The 18,062-nt window shown below is 52.5% G+C and overlaps 1 protein-coding gene across 4 annotated transcripts in view; it reads right to left on the bottom strand.

Moving 5' to 3' along the window:
- Positions 1 to 18,062, bottom strand: part of LOC133343024 (RNA-binding protein 47-like) — a 50,702-nt gene that overhangs the window by 23,242 nt on the left and 9,398 nt on the right. Inside the window, exon 1 of one of the 4 annotated variants that reach the window (XM_061552458.1) lies at positions 16,333 to 16,746. The exons of 1 other annotated variant lie outside the window; for it this stretch is intronic. The gene's annotated coding sequence lies outside the window, so the exon portion shown is untranslated. Of the gene's footprint in view, positions 1 to 3,724; positions 4,256 to 16,332; positions 16,747 to 18,062 lie in introns of those variants that run through there. 2 more of the 4 variants (XM_061552456.1, XM_061552459.1) reach the window with 2 other exon arrangements.

Below are 18,062 nucleotides of genomic sequence, written 5' to 3'. Positions count from 1 at the left end.
GGTGCCAAGCGAAAACGTGAATAAGCAGCGAGCCGTGTCCATGGCACGACACCCAGAACCGGCGGTGCCAGGATGTTTATCGCTTCCAGAGAGCTTCAAGCTGATAAAGATTGGTCAACATCGGCGTCCGCATCGGTTCGGTTGATGGGGGTGACGCGGCGCGACAGCGACTCTTAAAAGAGCCTCCTGGCCCCCAGCGAAGTCGAACTCCACAATCGCAGCGCGGGGACGCGCGCGACGCCCGCCAACAAAAACGCCTTTTACACGGCCCGCTGACGAAACCGAACACCCACGCACACACACGCACACATACACGCGCACACACGCACCCACACACACGCACCCACGCACACACATACACACACCCACACGCACTACACACACACGGACGCACACACGCACGCACACACACGCACCCACGCACCCACACACGCACAGACACACACACGCACTACACACACACGCACACACACACGCACTACCCACACACGCACACACACGAACCCACACACACACCCACGCACACACACACACGCACCCACCCACACACCCACCCACACACACTACACAAAAGACAAAGATCCCCCGTATAGCCTTAACAGACTGTAGGGGCAAGTGCTGTTAGCGAGCACCTATGAAGGCCGGAACGGTACACGAGGGGGTGGGTGGCCAGCACCACGCCCGACCGCCTTTGTCTCCCTTGTGGCGATGTTTACACACCGCACCAGGTACTCATTTAAGGCTGAGTCGACCTAGGGGAGGCCCAGGACCGGTTCAGATAATCGTCACTGGTGTTAGCCGTGAGCGGGAATCGAGCCCTGGTCGCCAGGTTCATAGCGCAGCGCGCTAACCGCTACACTACCGCTCCACACCCACCCACACACACGCACCCACCCACGCACTACACACCCACGCACTACACACACTCCCACACACCCACCCACACACACACCCACACTACACACACCCCACCCACACACCCACGCACTACACCCCCACCCACACACCCACACACACACACCCACGCACTACACACCCACGCACTACACACACGCACACTCACACACACTACACACACCCACCCACACACACCCACGCACTACACACACCCGCATGCACACACACACGCGCACACACCCAAACCCACGCACTAAACACACACCCACCCACACGCACCCACCCACCCACACTACACACACACACCCACGCACTACACACCCACCCACACGAACCCACCCACCCACACTACACACACACGCACCCACCCACCCACACACACACCCACGCACTACACACCCACCCACACACCCACACACACACCCACATACACTACACACCCACCCACACGCACCCACCCACCCACACTACACACACACACGCACCCACCCACCCACACTACACACACCCACACGCACCCATCCACCCACACTACACACACACGCACCCACCCACATACACTACACACCCACCCACCCACACGCACCCACCCACCCACACTACACACACCCACACGCACCCACCCACCCACCCACACTACACACACACACACACCCACATACACTACACACCCACCCACCCACACGCACCCACCCACCCACACTACACACACACACGCACCCACCCACCCACACTACACACACCCACACGCACCCACCCACCCACCCACACTACACACACACACACGCACCCACACACCCACCCACACGCACCCACCCACCCACACTACACACCCACACTACACACCCACGCACTACACACACACACACACGCACTACACACACTACACGCACCCACCCACCCACACACCCACGCACTACACACCCACGCACTACACACACTCACGCACTACACACACCACACGCACCCACCCACACACCCACACACACCCACGCACTACACACCCACGCACTACACCCCCACACGGACGCGCACACTCAACGCGCTCCTCTCCCCATCCCGCAGCAGCACGAGCCGCAGCGACCGCCACGCCGCTGCCGCGTGCTCGCTAATCAGATGCAGAGGAGGAGCGGCAGTTGCGGAGTGAGTGAGTGGGGGGGGGCAGCAAGGGGGTTGGGGGGGGGGTAAGAAAAGACTCCGCCGCAAACTCACCAACCCCCCCCCTCAGCCCCCCCCCCCCCTCACTGCGTTCCCTGCCGTTGAGCAATCGGTGCCCCGCGGGTCGCCATGGGCAGCAGCAGCGGCGTGCGCAGTGAGGCAACACTCGGTGCCGATCGGATCGATCGGTCGGGAAAACGCCGCGCGGCTCTCGGTGTCTCCCCCGGGGGGGGGCCGTGAGCGACCCCCCCCCCCCCGAGCCCCCCCCCCCCGACCCGGCAAGAGCCGCTGGCGGTAGCGCAGCCGCGGACGTCAACAAGACGAAGTCGGCCGCGGTGGCAGGAGATGCCGCAGCTCGCGCGGATGGTGGTGTGGCGCCTCGAGCGGCCAGAGGCATCGACGTTTCGTCGAGTACCGTGCCGCCCTAAAGTGCGGGGACAAACACTGCCCGTGCTCACATCCTGCTGCTGGCTCGGGATTGAGGCGTGCGGAGCGATCACGGAGCGCGCTGCCTGCAAAGTCACGGGCTGCAGAATCTCCCCCCACCCCCCCATCTTTTTTTTTGTTAATCTTCAAAACCAAAAAAAAATTATTGCTCGCTGCATAAGTGAGGCGGTCAGTAAACTCGATCATATTGTTTCCTCGAACTGTGGTTGCATTTAAACATACGTCCCCCCCGCCCGCGCGCATCTCCGATTCGCACGGTTGGCTACGTACGACACGAAAGAAGTTCAACATGCATACGTACACGAGCCGTGAAGACAACGATACATTTACAGATGGGATTCTTGAACAGCACCGACGCACTCACGGCCTCTTTGTCAATCCACTGCTGAACGAAGGCCCTCCCCAAGCCGTGTCGGCCACGAGGAGGCTTGTTTCACCATACTTCACCCTGCCCAGTCACCGCAGGTTGGTGAGCAGGTGAGGGCCCAGGACCGGTTGGGATATCCCTCGTCGTGGACATTCACCGTGGCTGGGAATCGAACCTCTGTTCCACAACACTTACTACATATTGATGCTATGATATGTTGGTACGTGACATTGCACGATGAAAACTAAATATTGTTATATGTACATTACGTGATAAAGAACCAGATTTGCAAAGTTACATAAATAATCTATAACACAAAAATTATATTGCTGCAAATACACATAAGATCTATAAAAGCCAAAACATGTCTGGAGGTCTCCCTCCTCATCAGAGCAAGGGCCGATGTTCATCTACTATCGGTAACCTTGAGACAAGGGTGGACATTCCACATCTCTATGGCAGAGGCCATACACAATGTGGCGCTCATAAAAGAGAACTTTAATATCAGCCCTTTCATTCATTCACTCACACAAGGGGTTCAAAAATGCAACCTCACGTCAATTGCGCTCGTTGCTTTTAAACAATTCATTCCAAAGTCACCTTTACTGTCGCTCGGTCAGCAATCCCTTGAACCACGAAAAAAAAAGCCCATAAAAAAATGTCGCAGACTCAAATAAAAAATAATCTTTCAAACGCGATCCGACGAAACCCACGCACTGTGTCCCCACGCATGACTAAGCCTCCGCCGCGTACGGAGCGTTGCCCCAACACGGCGGGAGCTCGTAACAACAAAACCTCACGGAGGAGTGGCACGGAGGAGGTGGGCGACCTGCAGAAGGACAACGCTTCTCTCACCTCCTCCGGTCGCGAGTTTGCTTCCCGGGTCTCCTGCTCCACCTGCGCCTCCGTTCGCGTCGTCCTCCTCCTCCTCGTGTCTCTGCCCCGTCCGAGGCCACCACGTCCTCGCCCTGTCTCTAACGCCCGCGTGCCCTGCCTGTATCCGTCCCTATGCAGTCCCCGTAACTGCCCCGGACTCCTTGTGTCCTGCGTTCCTGTTTGATCGCCCGTGTCTATCCCTGCACTGGTCCCTGATTATGTCTGTGTCGTTGTCGCTGTGTCCGCCTGCTCACCCGTTCCCGTCTCTGTGTCTGTCTGGTCCCTGTATCTGTCCGATTCCTTGTTCCCTGTATCGTCTGGTCACCCGTCCCTGTGTCTATCCCTGCACTGGTCCCTGATTATGTCCGTGTACCTTTGTCTCTGTGTCCGTCCGTGTCCCTTGTCCCCACCTGTGCGTGTCTCTTTGTCTTTGTGCGACACTGTGGAGGCTGCCGAGTGAATGCAGCACGGTTGGGGTGGGGGGGGGGACAGCCCTTGGTCACTCCACTTCAAAATACGTTTCACAATTTATCCCCTGACCCAATCGCCCCGCCGTGATGGCCAATTGGTCGGTCGGGGCCAGGGGGTAGGGTCTGGGAGGCACGTGGTGGAGCGTGCACGGCGATGGGTGGCGGGGTGGCGGGGTGGGTCTGTGGGCGGCTCGGTCACGGGGTGGGAGGGGGAGGCTGCGTTGAGCTGTATCCAGCTCTTTTGCAATCCCCTAATGATTATCCACAGAGGGATGGGAGAGTTTTAAGCACGGGGTGGATAGAGGAAGCATTGAAAAGAATTAGATTTGTTTTTTTATATTTTGCGTCTCACTCAGTCAAACTTTAAGTGGTCCCTCTCCGCTCAAGTAAGTATGGGCCTGTACTCATCTCTGCTACCAGACCTGGTCCAGTGGTGGAAATTCCACATTCCCATACTAGAAGACACGAAACATCTAAAGGACAATCGCTGTTTACAACTACCGCTTGATTAAATATCAACCACGACGGCGCGGCACCGAGAAACGCAAGAGGTTACGGCGAAACTATCGCGACGTCGTTTAGGGGCTCTTCGTTCGGGGCAAGGGTCCACGCTGTCACAAGGCAATGAGGAAACTTGGGGAAGAAGTGCGACAGGGAGTTTGCGTTTGCTTGCGATTGAGATGTATCTGTACAGAAAAGTCTCACCGAGTTCCAGTTCCATTTTAAAGGGTGTTTTGCGCACCGAGGGGATCTAGAACACCCGGGGGCAGCCCAAACTGACAAGGGAATACTCAAAGGCCCCCTCGAATGGGATTGTAAATACATTAGGAGTTTTACTAATCTCTCACGTGATACACAACCCTGTGCCTCCAACGTGCTGGATCAGAGGCGTGTGCCGCCAAGCGTGGCTACATGTTTAAACACATCTTGAAAATAAACTCGTCACAAGCCCACACTGGCCAGCGTGGTGAAGTATGGTCAAACGACCCCTATTGGCGACACGGTGGATAGGAAGGCCTCCATCCAGCAGTGGACTGACAACGGATGACACGTTCTTTTCATGAGATATCTTTTTTTTTTATTCACTCTCCGCACATCCCAAAAGTGGAACCCTCCTAGAAAAGATCGTCGTAAGGCTCTGTGTGGCTTTCTTTAAAAAAATAATAAACCAATGATATTCAACAACAACAAAAGGCATATTCGACAAATTGCACTGCCCGAAAAGGAATGATAAATTATAATCGACCACGTTTCAGGCAATGGGCCTCCTTCACAGGGGAGCGTTGTCTACACGTGGTTTTGTTTATGTAACTTGTGCGTCTGCACCACTGACAATGCAGTATGTATGCTGAACTTCTTTCGCACCCTACATAGCCAACTGTCCTCGTCGGTTTTGTTTCAAATTACGATAAAAACTCTTCCAAGAGACACTGGGTGGGGAGCGGGCGGGGGGAGGGAGAGACTGGCATCGGAAGAGCCGCAGTTGGGGACATCCGCGGGTGATGGCGAGACAGCGACAGAGCGAGAGGGCGAGGGGGGCCGTGGCTCTGATGGGCACGGCGGGTCACGTGTCGGGGTTTTACTCGAACCAGACACTGGGAAGTGGAAAAGGGGCTGAGATGGCAGGAAAGCAGAGCATCAGCAAGGGCAGTGGCTGTTTGTCGTGTCTCTGGAATGTGTTGGCACAGCAGATCTTCCGTGGGTTTAATTGTGCCAAAGGCTAGGCTGGCAGCGAGGGCCAATGATATTAATTTTGAATGGATTACAGCGCTGAGGTTTTCTTCAATGGTTCATCGCTCGAGAGGCACTGGCGATTGAGGTTTTTTTTTTTTTACAAGCCTTCACTCTTCAGGACATCTAAACGTCGTCTTTTTTTTGCACAAAGCAAGTGAGCTACTGAATGAGAGAGAATACTATTCCGATGTATATTATTTGTTTTAAATAAAAAAATAGTTCAACTTTTACAAACAGAAAGCACCCCCTGAAACCAAGTTAAGCTGTTTACATTTCAAAGGTAAACTTTAACCAAAATTGGAAATTAACATCAAAGCAAACTGATGGATGGAGATAACAAGGGAGACAATTTATAATCCACTCGTCACACTGCACCCCGCCTATGCTCCATCCCTCCCACCACCCCGCCACCCCACTCCCACCACCCCACTCCCACTCCCACACGCCCCCCCCCCCCTCCCCACAGTGCTCAGGTGTCATCCGTGGGAACTCCGAGCCTCGGAGACACTGACCCGTGTCTCGCACTCCTGGAGACGCACGCCCGGCACAAACCAAAATATTTCCCCAGCGGCGTGATGGTCGCCACCCTGACGTACATGGGTGGGGGGGGGGTACGAGCACTGCGCCGGTGGGTGGCTCATGCCCTGGCGCTGTTGCCGCGTCGAGGACACGTACCAGCGGTGTCACGATCGGTCTCCGTTGAAGACGCTCGCAAAAGACTTGGTAGTCGGGAGGCAGCCGCCCCTCCGCCAACAAAGGAGGGAGCGAGACACGCGCAACAATGAGTGTCGCTCTCTCCTCTTCCCGAACATCCGATTAGCACGGTTGGCTACGTACGGTGCGACAAAAGTTGGACGTACATACTTACAACGGGCAGAGCACCATGGGGAGGAAACACGGCGAGAAGGCGCAGTTGGGACGGCAGGTGTTGCATCTGCCTGCCAGGCATCTCAGTCGGTTAACTCACAACACTTGGGTCCGTCCCGTGACTTGCTGCCAGACAGCCTTTGACACTTCACGTGTCCCTTTATGTGCATTCACCTTTGTACAAGCTGAGCCAGCGGTCGCGTCGCCCTGGCGCTGATGCTACGAGATGTCTTGGTGCTGTGAGATGCGTCTGCTTTCTCAGCGTGTATATTAAACATTACGTTGCCTTGAACACACCTTTTGCCTCGTTTCTCTATTGTCTGAGATGTGGATAAAGGAGCCTTGTTCATGACCAGGTAAGCGGATGGCAGTGAAGCAGGATCCGTCATTGTACTCTACTTTTCTATGTTCCCTGGCCTTCAACAACCTGCACTGACCAGTATGGTGAAGTATGGTCAAACAACCTCAATGACCAAAATTATGTAAGGAAGGCTTCATCCAGCAGTGAAGTGACAAAAGGGCTGTACATGTACAAGAACACATGGAGATCATATTCCCTTTTCAATCGGGCATCCCAAAAAACGAACAAAGATGACCACCGCATCACACGCTTTCCGATGCGCTTCTGCGGCCGTCTGGAACGCTCTTCCTTGCGATATGAGGAAACCACTGGAGCTATGCACTTTAACATCACCATCTAGATTGAAAACGTATTTCTTTAGACTGCTTTTTGTATTTAGCCTGTTATCCTTCACCCGCACCCCCGATTAGCATGGGCGATAAAGAAGTTCTACGTAGGTGCATCACTCCCAAAGGCGGCGGCGGCAGCAGCAGTGGCGGCGGCGGTAACGTCGGAATCCGCTCCCCTTCGCCAGGGGACGTGGCGGGCATGCGGTGCACGCGGCACGACGGAGTTGCTTGTCTCCCGTTCTTCTCCTCCTCACCCTTCCCACCACCTCTCCCTCAATTATCCTACAACGTGCAATTAGCCGGTAATCTTATACAGGCGACCCTCCTTACTGTCCCACAAACAGCTTTGTGTCCAAAACATCAGAGAGAAGAGAACAAAAATCACGAAATGAGTTTCATGTGAACAGAGGCATCCAGCCCACAGTTGGAGCAAACAGCTGTAGTAGCGCATAGCTGGGGGGCGAAGTCTGGGCTCCGGAGTCATAGCACATAGCTGTAATAGCGCATAGCTGTGGTAGCGCATAGCCGGGGATGACATCTGGGCTCCGGATACGGAGTGACCAGTGGCAGACTCCCCGGACGAAGCGGTGTCGGACCGCAAGCCACGATTCTCGCTTGACGTAATTCACCGGCAAGTTACGAGGCCGCTCAGCGATGACCAAAATTAATGTCGACAAAAGGCAGTTTTGTCCAACAGCTAGCACCGGTCTCCTCATAATTATCTGGAACAATAATATGCCCCTATGTCATTTCACTGCTGATTGAAAGCCTGCCCGATGGCTTGTCGGTCATAGGGTTTTTATTATTATTATCTAACTTCAACTGTCTCTATGATGGATTAGGGCAGCGGTTTCGAACCTGTGGTCCACAGGCCACTGGTGAGCCAATGGTGGGAGGCTTTGCAAGGCCATGAAAGGTGTTCTGTGGTACTGTTGCAGATGCGAATGTTCTCAACAAAGTTTCCTTGCTTCATTACTGCGTGGTTGTCCGCGAATGAATGTAGAGGGGTTTGACAGCGGCAGGCTCTAGCAAATGTTGAAATGAAATCCACAAACTTTAAGGTGTTATCACTGACGTGGCTTCTGCAAACTCGGCCTGGAGTTTCTCTCCACTGTGCTTGATCAACTGATACTGCCCGTTTGCCGAAAGTATTACTGTTGTTTATAAAGCTTAATTGATATAAGTAATTGCAATAGTCACCACAATGTAACATGTTATAAAAAAATACATAGATGACTGATAAAGGAAACTTGTCAGCAACATAAATAAATAAAAGTTATAATAAAAATTGTCTGTAGAAATAAAATGGGAAATTCTTATAAGACATCCTCTTGATGAGACAACGAGAGACCCAGTGTCTTCAGCAATATTTCTGGTGCACAAGCAGCCGCGGCACCACCTCTCGCGCGGTAGGATCAGCAGTGCGCCACGGACGCGAGATGTTAACTACCTCGCCTGGTATACATGAGGTTGCGGGTTCGATGCCTGTATATTGAGAGTGTGCGTATCCCTCTCCCCGTAGTTGCGTGGATGTTTATCCGGGTCCTCCGGTCACCCCCCCCCCCCCCCCCCCCCCCCACGTTAAAAAATCAACGTGCGTTCAGAGTATTTTGCTGCGGCTATACATTTCACGTGATGAGCCACTTAATTTGTGATAGCCAGGCTGCTCAGTGAGGCCTTACCTGCTAAAAATGAAAATAGTTGAGTTTAACTCAACTCCAAGTCTCGGAAGAGAGGGGCCTTTTGGGGAGCGCCCATCATGCCATTGTGTCGAATTAAATCCATCTAAAATTAAATATACATCGATAACAATATTTATAATGTTACGTCCTGACCCTTTCACCCCTTCCCCCAGCCCCCCCCCCCACCCCGGGCCCCCTCCCGATGTGTCTCTACCGCACCTTTAAACTTCGCGGGTTTGAACGAGGAAACGAACGTGAATCGGCTCCATTGCGCGTCGTTTTGACCAAACTTCGCCACGCCGATCAGTGCGGCGATGGCGAAAGATATCGACCGCCACGGATATTAGCCACGGCCAGGGAATTAAACTCGGGTCGCCGGGTCAGCAGTGCTTCGCACGAAAGTATTAGTCCTACAAACTGTAGTTGGTTTGTTTGGGAATTGAGCAAAACGAATAAACGGTTGTCAGGAGGCGGAGGCAAGCAATTTCTTATCAGCAGCACAGCTGTTGCTGGGACACAGTCGAATACAATTGCACATTTTCTCTTTCTCGGGGTGACACGACCAGCTGAGCAAGACACCCCCCCAAAGCGGAAGAAGAGATGTGCCTGGTGTCATGCCCAGCCCCACCACCCCCGCCACCACTCCTGGGATGTCTCAAAGTAACGCGACGATAGTTGGTGTTGTTGACGAAGTCGGTGACGAGAAATGTTGGTGAGCCCAAGTGATGTGCGCGCGTCTGTGTTTTTTCTGTTGTCGTCGTTGTTGTTGCACTGAGCGAACGGCGACTATGAGTGGACGGAAATCACGCGCGACGCTGCACGTGGCCAAAGTCGTGACCAACGACGACGGGAGGAGGAAATGAACGACTCCGAGTGTGGACTCGGACTGTGCGCGTTCAGTCACGATGCTGTGCACTGAGAAAGCAGTGCACTCAGGAAGAGCACACACGGTAATCGGCTATACAATGCACATTATATTTATGTTTTTATATATACTCGGTTCACCGTTTGGCTGACATGGAAATATTCGGAAGAGTAAAAAATGCCAAACCCTCACACCAACTCATACTTGAATAACCTTCCGTAAGTTGTCTACGACAATAGACTAAAGATCACGATGAAAAGAACAAATGCGAACTAAATTAACACCGTTTCCCGGAGTGGCAGTGGCGGTGGTCGTGGGCATGGCTCACGGTCGACACCAGTGACGATTATCTGAACCGGTCCTGGGTCTCCCCTAGGTCGACTCAGCCTCAAATTAGTATCTGGTGCGGTGTGCAAAACATCGCCACTTGGGAGACAAAGGCGGTCGGTCATGGTATTGGCCACCCACCCCCCAAGTGTACTGTGCCAGCCTTCATAGGTGCTCGCTAACAGCACTTGCCCCACAAGTCCGTTGAAGGCTGTACGGGGGATCTTTGTCTTTGGTGGGCAGGGTAAGAACTTTGCTTCGTTCCCACAAAGCGGGAGCTTCCTGCTCCTGGCCGGGCCATTTAACAAAGCGCGTGACCTCTCCCATGCCAGGGCCAAAGGTCGCAGGTAACAACATTTCCTGGTGACTCATCGGCAAATTAACCCAACGCTGAGACTGTGACTCCTACGCTTGCCAAGAACACACGGCGCACGAGGTCCCGCGCCGTGCCTCGGACTCAGCCTCCAGATAAATGTACACAAGGGAACGCGCAAGGGAACGCGTCCGACAGGACACGCTCCGAGGAGACGGAGCGGTGAGATCACCGCGCGGTGAAGGTGCTCTTCGGATTAGGTGCCATTTATTAATTTGTAAATTCCTTTTTTTTATTTTGCTTGGTCGTAGGGTTTTTATTTGTTTCGGAATGGCAATATATGGGATTTTGTTCTCATATATATAATTAACGTAGAGCGTTGTGGGATGCTAGTAGCGTGAATGACGCTATATGTGAAATTAAAGTATGATTGCCATTGTAATATCGCAAGATCTTGAAAGATGGTAGCAGATTGGGGACGTCTTCATCCAGCGGTGGATTGACCATGGCCGCTGACGATGACGATGACGATGTTGATGAATGAATGTTACAGTCGGTGATTTTTTACAAAACACAACAGCCGGGGCGAAGCCTGGACTGGCGAGCGACGCAATCTCCCGCAATCTCCCGTGCGATCGTCACCAGGGCTGGTTTTTCCTGCTTGGGAATTGCACCTTTACAGAGACAGAGGGGATGCTCTCGCCCCAGCCACGGAACTGTGACAGCAGGAGTTTAATTACCCGGCTGTTGAAGGACAGACCGGGGGCGCGAGCAATCAAGCCTGAAATCGGGCGTCAGTTTTCCTGCCCCCTTATCCGCGTGCCCTCCAACCCCATGCTGCCCCTTCGCGTGCTGTTTCGTAATTAGATTTTTGGGGGGGGGGGGATTGTGAAGTTGCGGTGGCTTTTGCGGTGGCACGCGGTTGGCTTGCGTGGGCCGACCCTCGTTTGTTGGTTCGTGTCGGCAGGTTCGACGTACTCCGCGCGGGTGGTTTCACACGCAGCTGGGCAGTCGTCTTCGCTGAATGGCAAACGCGTGCTCAAGTACAGCGGACGCATCACCGCGCGGGCCGTTTGCCAGTGTCAGAAATGGCACCGAAGGTTACACGCCGAGAGAAAGGCCGTCGCTTGAGGGGGGGACGGGACGTAGCTGCCGTTACAGATGAACCCTCACCCCCCCCCCCACCCCGCTTATGTAATGCTCAGTCGCTGGGTGCCCTATCACGTAAGAAGAGGCCGACAGGGCAATACACGCTCTTGGTTGGGAAAAGCCCCACAAGTCAACGAAGCGTTTAGCAACACGAGACGAGTCCAGCACGGTGGCGGCGCTCAAAGTCACAAACGAAGTGATCCATTTAAGGGCCACCGAGAATGTTAAGGTGGGGCCCGGTATTGATGAACAAATATGGGGCCGTCCATAAATGACGTCACGTGATTTTGGACGATTTGTGACCCCCCCCCCCGTCGTCATACGGCGTCACAAAAAGTCAGACCCCCCCCCTCAAATATGACGTCACAAAGCTCTGCCCCCCCAGAAATAAAACATGCTTCAAATCGCTTTAAACTATTGTCATTGTAGTGCGTATTAATGTGGCGCTGCACTCTGATGTTGTAGGAGAAAACATTTATCAAAAATTATATTTTATTAAGTAGAACGTGTTGTCTATATTTATTTAAAGTTGCGCATTTTTACGTGACGTCACATTTCTCTAACCCCCCCCCCCCCCCCCGTCATCACACATCGTCACAAATGTATGACCCCCCCCCCTAGGAACGTGACGTCATTTATGGACGGCCCCTATGGGGTGAAACAAAACTTACAATTAGATTATAATAAACACAAAACAGCTTATAATTTGAACATCACAATTAATAATCGTAATTAGTCAAGTAAATTACTTGCTTCACGCAACCTGCGATTGCAAAGCGTGCACTGCTTGTAGTCACGTGATGCGTTCGAAAAACGATTTCTGCTTTAAGCTCTCGATGGGTTGGCACCACCGCTGTGAGTAGAGCGATTACGCAATGCGCTGACCTCACCACATGTCAGGTGACCTTGACCAGGGCAATGTAAAGCCCCTGCCCCCCCGTATTCGCTCCCCGCTCTCGTAGAGAGAGAACGAATCAGAGGCGCGAGGAGGAACCACAGACGAGCTTGAAGGCAGCCACGCGATGACGCGGCTCCAAAAACGTGCAAAGTTCTGGGATCCTCTGCATATTGTGGTGGTATCGGCCGATTACTGAGTGTTCATGCGTGAGAGGAAACCGACGCACCCGGTGAAATCTCACGTGCGAGAGGAAGAATCGCTCTCTTCCATCCAGACAGAACAGGTGGAGTCCACATTTTTGCTGTACCGCCTTCTCCTGGCAGGCCAGGGTACGGCTCCACCTTGACACCCGTCGTAAGGGAGTTTCACGACATCTGTGAGTGCCACCCACCGACCCTCGCTTGCCTACACGGTGCTGGATTACAAGACACGTGCGGCTTCGCGTGTTATCTGTCCCAATAGCGATAAGGGTCGGGACGGCTCGATCAGAAAGCTGTTCCATCTCAGGGTCTCCGAGGCAGCGTGAACATCGCATGGAAACCGTGAAGATTGAGGACGCCGTGTGCCCACTGACGCCTAAGCCCCTCCCTGCGTGGGGGCCCAGCATCTCCTCATGACCCGCCGCCGAGAGTAACGATGGCGTAACGCACGAAACAGAGAGACGTCTTTAAACAAATATCAGCTGAGAACAGCCCTCTCCTACTTTAACTAGAAATCAGCGCCGTGCCCGTCGGGCAGAAGGTGAATTTAAAGCCACCGGCCGTAGCTGGAGTGGAGGATCGTTTGGGAAGCGCGTGACTGTGCTCGCCAACTCTGAGGTACAGGAATAAAAAAACGAGACACATCATTGTAAGAAGAAGAAGAATAGTATTTTACGATACCAGAAGGGGAGTGGGGAACTACACGGCAACGATTCGACTGGAACTGGTGCATTAATATTACCCGATAGACGAAAACGGTGGATTTTAATTGCCCTGGTAATATTTACATATTTCACCGGATAGCCCACCGCATTATCACGCCGCTGACACAAACAGGGACCCTTTAATGTCCCAGGGCAATTTTTCAGATTGCCCAGTAGAGTTCGGTATAAATAAAAAAAAGAAAGGAAGAGATGATCCGAGGAAAGGCAGGACAAGTGGCAACCCTCTGTGGGGCCGTGTCGGAGCGCAACTACCGCACTTGATGTGCGCTGTATCACGAGTAGGGGGGGGGGGTCAGTTTGAGTTTACGTATATATATTTAAATATAAAGTCGTGTTCGTACAAAGGTTCCACAGTAAAGACAGATTTGAAAACCCTTGGCAAAACAAATTAAATCTTTCTGGAGAAAAGCAGCTTGGCTGTGGCGCGTCGCGATCGGCGCTGTCGCGCGTACCCCAATACCTCCGATTACCACGGTCGGCTGCGTACGGCGCAAAAGAAGTTCAACACACGTACACGTATTCATTATTACTTCGGGAAGTTTTACCACCCAATTGCATCCCCCACGAGTGGGAATGCTGCCGTGCCGTAAGTGTGAGCATCCTGGACTCGCAATCCACAATAAATAATCAAGAGAGCATGCCTCGTTCCAATTTATGTCCCTACACATTAAAAAAAACACGTAAACTTACGTTTTTACACACATCCCATCAGCTCCGCGGCCTTCTGGGAGTGCGTAATCTTAGAAGCATTGGTTCAACGCACAAGGAAAACTCTGGACCGGTTCTGACAGCGTCTCATCAGCAGAATCAGGCGTTGCCTAAACTCAGTGCTGGTGAACTGCCAGATGTTCATAGGCCAGACACCTCTCTGCTGAGTAAGGACAAGATCTCCTGGCTCAGCAGTTGGAACAATGGGGCACGTTTGTCATCAAATCCTCCCCCTCTGCCAACTCTGTCCAGCGAGCGGTATAAATGGGTACCCTAGTTATTCGATCGGAAGTGTTTTCGCGTGGTGGGGCAAAGTATGGGTACTCAAATCTCTTCAAAGATGTCCGCCCGGTGAGCAAAATTCGGTCAAACTACCTTCTTTAAAGCTCCCCTCTCATGGGGGCCCTCTCGCCAAGTGGCGTGAGAGCCTCGCCTAGTATCCGGGAGGTCGTGGGTTCGATCCTAACCCTGACGCCTGCTGCTGTATATTTGGAGTTTGCACGTTCTCCCCGTGGTCGCGTGGATTTTTCACGTGGTCCTCCGGTTTTTCCCTCCACGTTTAGAATCAACATCATTTGTCTCCTGCTATAAATTTCCACGTGATAAGCCACTTCGTTGAGTTATCATTTGTGACCAGGTCGCTTCTGAATGAGAGCTGTATAGCTCAGTGGGTCTTTCCTGGTAACATAGAAATACTCTTTGGTTCTTTTGGTAAAGTCACGTAGGTATAAAACAAAATAAATTAAATCACGACGTTTCGATTGCAACACAAGCAATCATCATCAGGTGGGAAAACCACAGCAAGAATTTTTTTTTTATTAATGTTGATTTTTTTATGTTGCAATCGAAACGTCGTGATTTATTTTATTTAATTTTATGCCTACGTGACTTTCCCGAAAGAACCAAAGAGTATGGATCCCTGCAGTCACGAAAACTTAAAATCTAACGTAGAAATAGTTTAATAGTTTTTAATCACAGGGCTACGCCTTTGCCTTGACCACCTTCATATCCCAACACACCGGGCCTGTGGTGCCATCGCTCAGGATGAGGAACAGCTGTTTTGTTTTTACGGCTGATCTTTTTGCGTGGCCCCACGGAACGCTCGTCTCCGAGGCTACTCCCGCACATCAGCGTCCTCGTGAAGGGCACCACTCACGGACTTTCCCGACTTTCATCGGCTGATCGGCCGGGCTGCTTTTCCTGTTTCTCCCCTAGCAGGTGTCGTTGCGAAAGCCGATAAAAGTGTCTTGTTCTGAATTGGGAGCCATCCGGCTACGAGCGGTAACACTGCGTGGAGACAGAGGGACGTGAGAGGGAAGAAAAGGAGAAGTAGGGACTGCGCAAACAAAACTGAAACGTTGATCTGTCTGTACATGCAACGCGGGCAAAGTTGCGCTCGTTCGGCTCGTGACAGGGGCAGGCGCTCCCGGGTATTTGCGCGCCCTCCATCCTCGTGTTGAGGGCCAACCCCGTGTCGACTCAAGTGCCAGGAGGAGGAGGAGGAGGCGTAGGAGGGTTAGACGTTCTGCTGATGGGAGGAACGTGAGCCAGTGCCGCGGGGATGATAACCGTCGTCAGCCGTGAAGAGGATAAACAAAAACCAGTCAGAGCCGCGGTATTTTTGGTAGCTATTAAGAGGCAGATGATACGTTAATCAAATATGTACTTTCAATGGGTGAGAACGTAATGTTCACACGACACTTGTAAAATGGGGCTTTGCAAAACAACAAAACATGACTTCGTTTAACTTGAGCAACGAACAGGACAGCACCGCTTCGAGAAATGGGGAAAACTCCAACAAGAGGAGAACGATTTTTGTTTAACAAAAAATACACAAGGCACGATCGATACGGAGCACTCAGGCAAAGTAGGGCAGTGAGGAGGAAGTTACATTTTCATTCAATGACTTTTAGACCTCAAGAGTTTCCACACCAAACCAGCCAGAGCAACGCAAAGTACCTGTAAATGTCACACGCGGACCACGCGACGAACCTTTTGAGAACCACGCTGAGGGCTGTCGCTGTTCCGTCGAAACGGATCGGGACCCTTTCGCCTCCTTCTCTTTGGCCCCCCTTTTGAAGAAGAAGAAGAAGAAAAAGAAGAAAGCCAACCCCGACAGCTATTCGAGAGATGCGGCGCTGTCGTTTCCCGCTGCCTTCTGCGCCGCTGCCACCTGCCCCTGATGAAGTTACGTGCCGAGCTCCGAGGGGCGGGAGCGCAAGCGGGGAACGTCGCTGCAGTGGCGCGGGTCAGCGGAGAGAGAGAGGAGAGAGAGAGGAGTGAGAGAGAGAGGAGGCAGAAAAAAAATGACGAGGAGGAAGTGTGCCTGTTGCCAGGGGAAACCCAACGTGACACACGCAGCGCGCGTGTGTGCGCGCGCTGTGTGTGTGCGTGCGTGCCGCTGTCATGTGACATACCGCGGCGGGTGACGGCACAGGTGGGTGGGCGGAGGGGGCGTGCGTCACTTCTCTGCACAGAGTCGACGCGACCGGAGGAATGAAACTCGACCGATTCGAGTTATCAATTACGTAACGCCCCAGCACCACCACCCCTCCCCCGGACCGGTTCCTTGGGCTGGCAGCAGCAGTAGGAGGAGGAGGAGTATGCGGAAAGGTTGAATGCATTTTGCACCGCCCCCGACACTTTGAACGATTTTTTTTTCGTGCATGTGTAAACCTTCTGTGCGACGAAAAACTCTCCAAACCAGTTTTTCGGTCTCGTCTACGGAGACTAATTTGATAAGAAGAGAAGTGAGACAGAGAGAGAGAGAGAAAAAAACATTTCAGCATTTTAGGCTGAAATACATATTTATTTTTGTCATGAGATTCCGCAAATGCCGCAGTGGCAGAGCGCGTTGCACGTGGCATCAGGTCCCTGCTAAGCTCAATGGCGCTCATCATCATCAACATCCTCATCATCATCAACAACATCATGGATTACATTATCATGGAATTATTCTCCACCGCGCGTTGGCAGAGAGGAAGAGTTTTCATAACTTAGCCCCCCGACAGCTCTGGCTGAAATTAAGTCTGCAAACTTTACCAGCAGAATTTATTACAGAATTATTATTATTATTTATACTGCACCTCCTCCCCTCACCACCATGCAGTACATCTCAGGTTGCCAGAACACAAGGGCATTTAAATTACTCGGTAAGGAAGTGATTGTAGCCCAGACGCAATGTCTAAAACAATACAGTGTAGACAATGCCGTTATTATTCCACCTATTGTTTACACGGGAAAGCCTCATTAAAGCTCCTCTGTTATCTCTTTTTTTTTCTTCCCCAAAGCGATATTTTCATTCAACATACAAATGCACACAGCACGCTGCGAGGGCACGAGCCGGGAGAAATATGCAAACAAATACAAAAACAAACGCGCAAGCTAATCGACTCTCCTTCAGATGGCTGCTGCCAAGTTGGTTGCAGCGTGGAGGCGACGATTACCATCTACAGCAGCGCCCTCCACTCGTTTTCAGAGGGGGTTGCCACTTTCGCCGATAAGACATCGTCAGCGTGCGAGGGCCGCCACGCGTTTAAAACCATTGGGGGTTTGACAGCAGCACGATGATGGGCATGAGGGGGGTGTCTCCACCATTTGTGTTTTGTCGGGGGGGGGGGGGGGCTCACGTTGGGGGCCCCACTGAAGGGGCCTTGCAAATGACGAACACTCCCGTGTGCAGGGTAATC

The sequence above is a fragment of the Lethenteron reissneri genome, chromosome 16, assembly GCF_015708825.2.
Source record: "Lethenteron reissneri isolate LAM-NWPU_2019-01 chromosome 16, ASM1570882v1, whole genome shotgun sequence".
NCBI classification, from domain to species: Eukaryota; Metazoa; Chordata; class Hyperoartia; order Petromyzontiformes; family Petromyzontidae; genus Lethenteron; species Lethenteron reissneri.
This window is presented reverse-complemented; position numbering and strand designations above follow the sequence as displayed.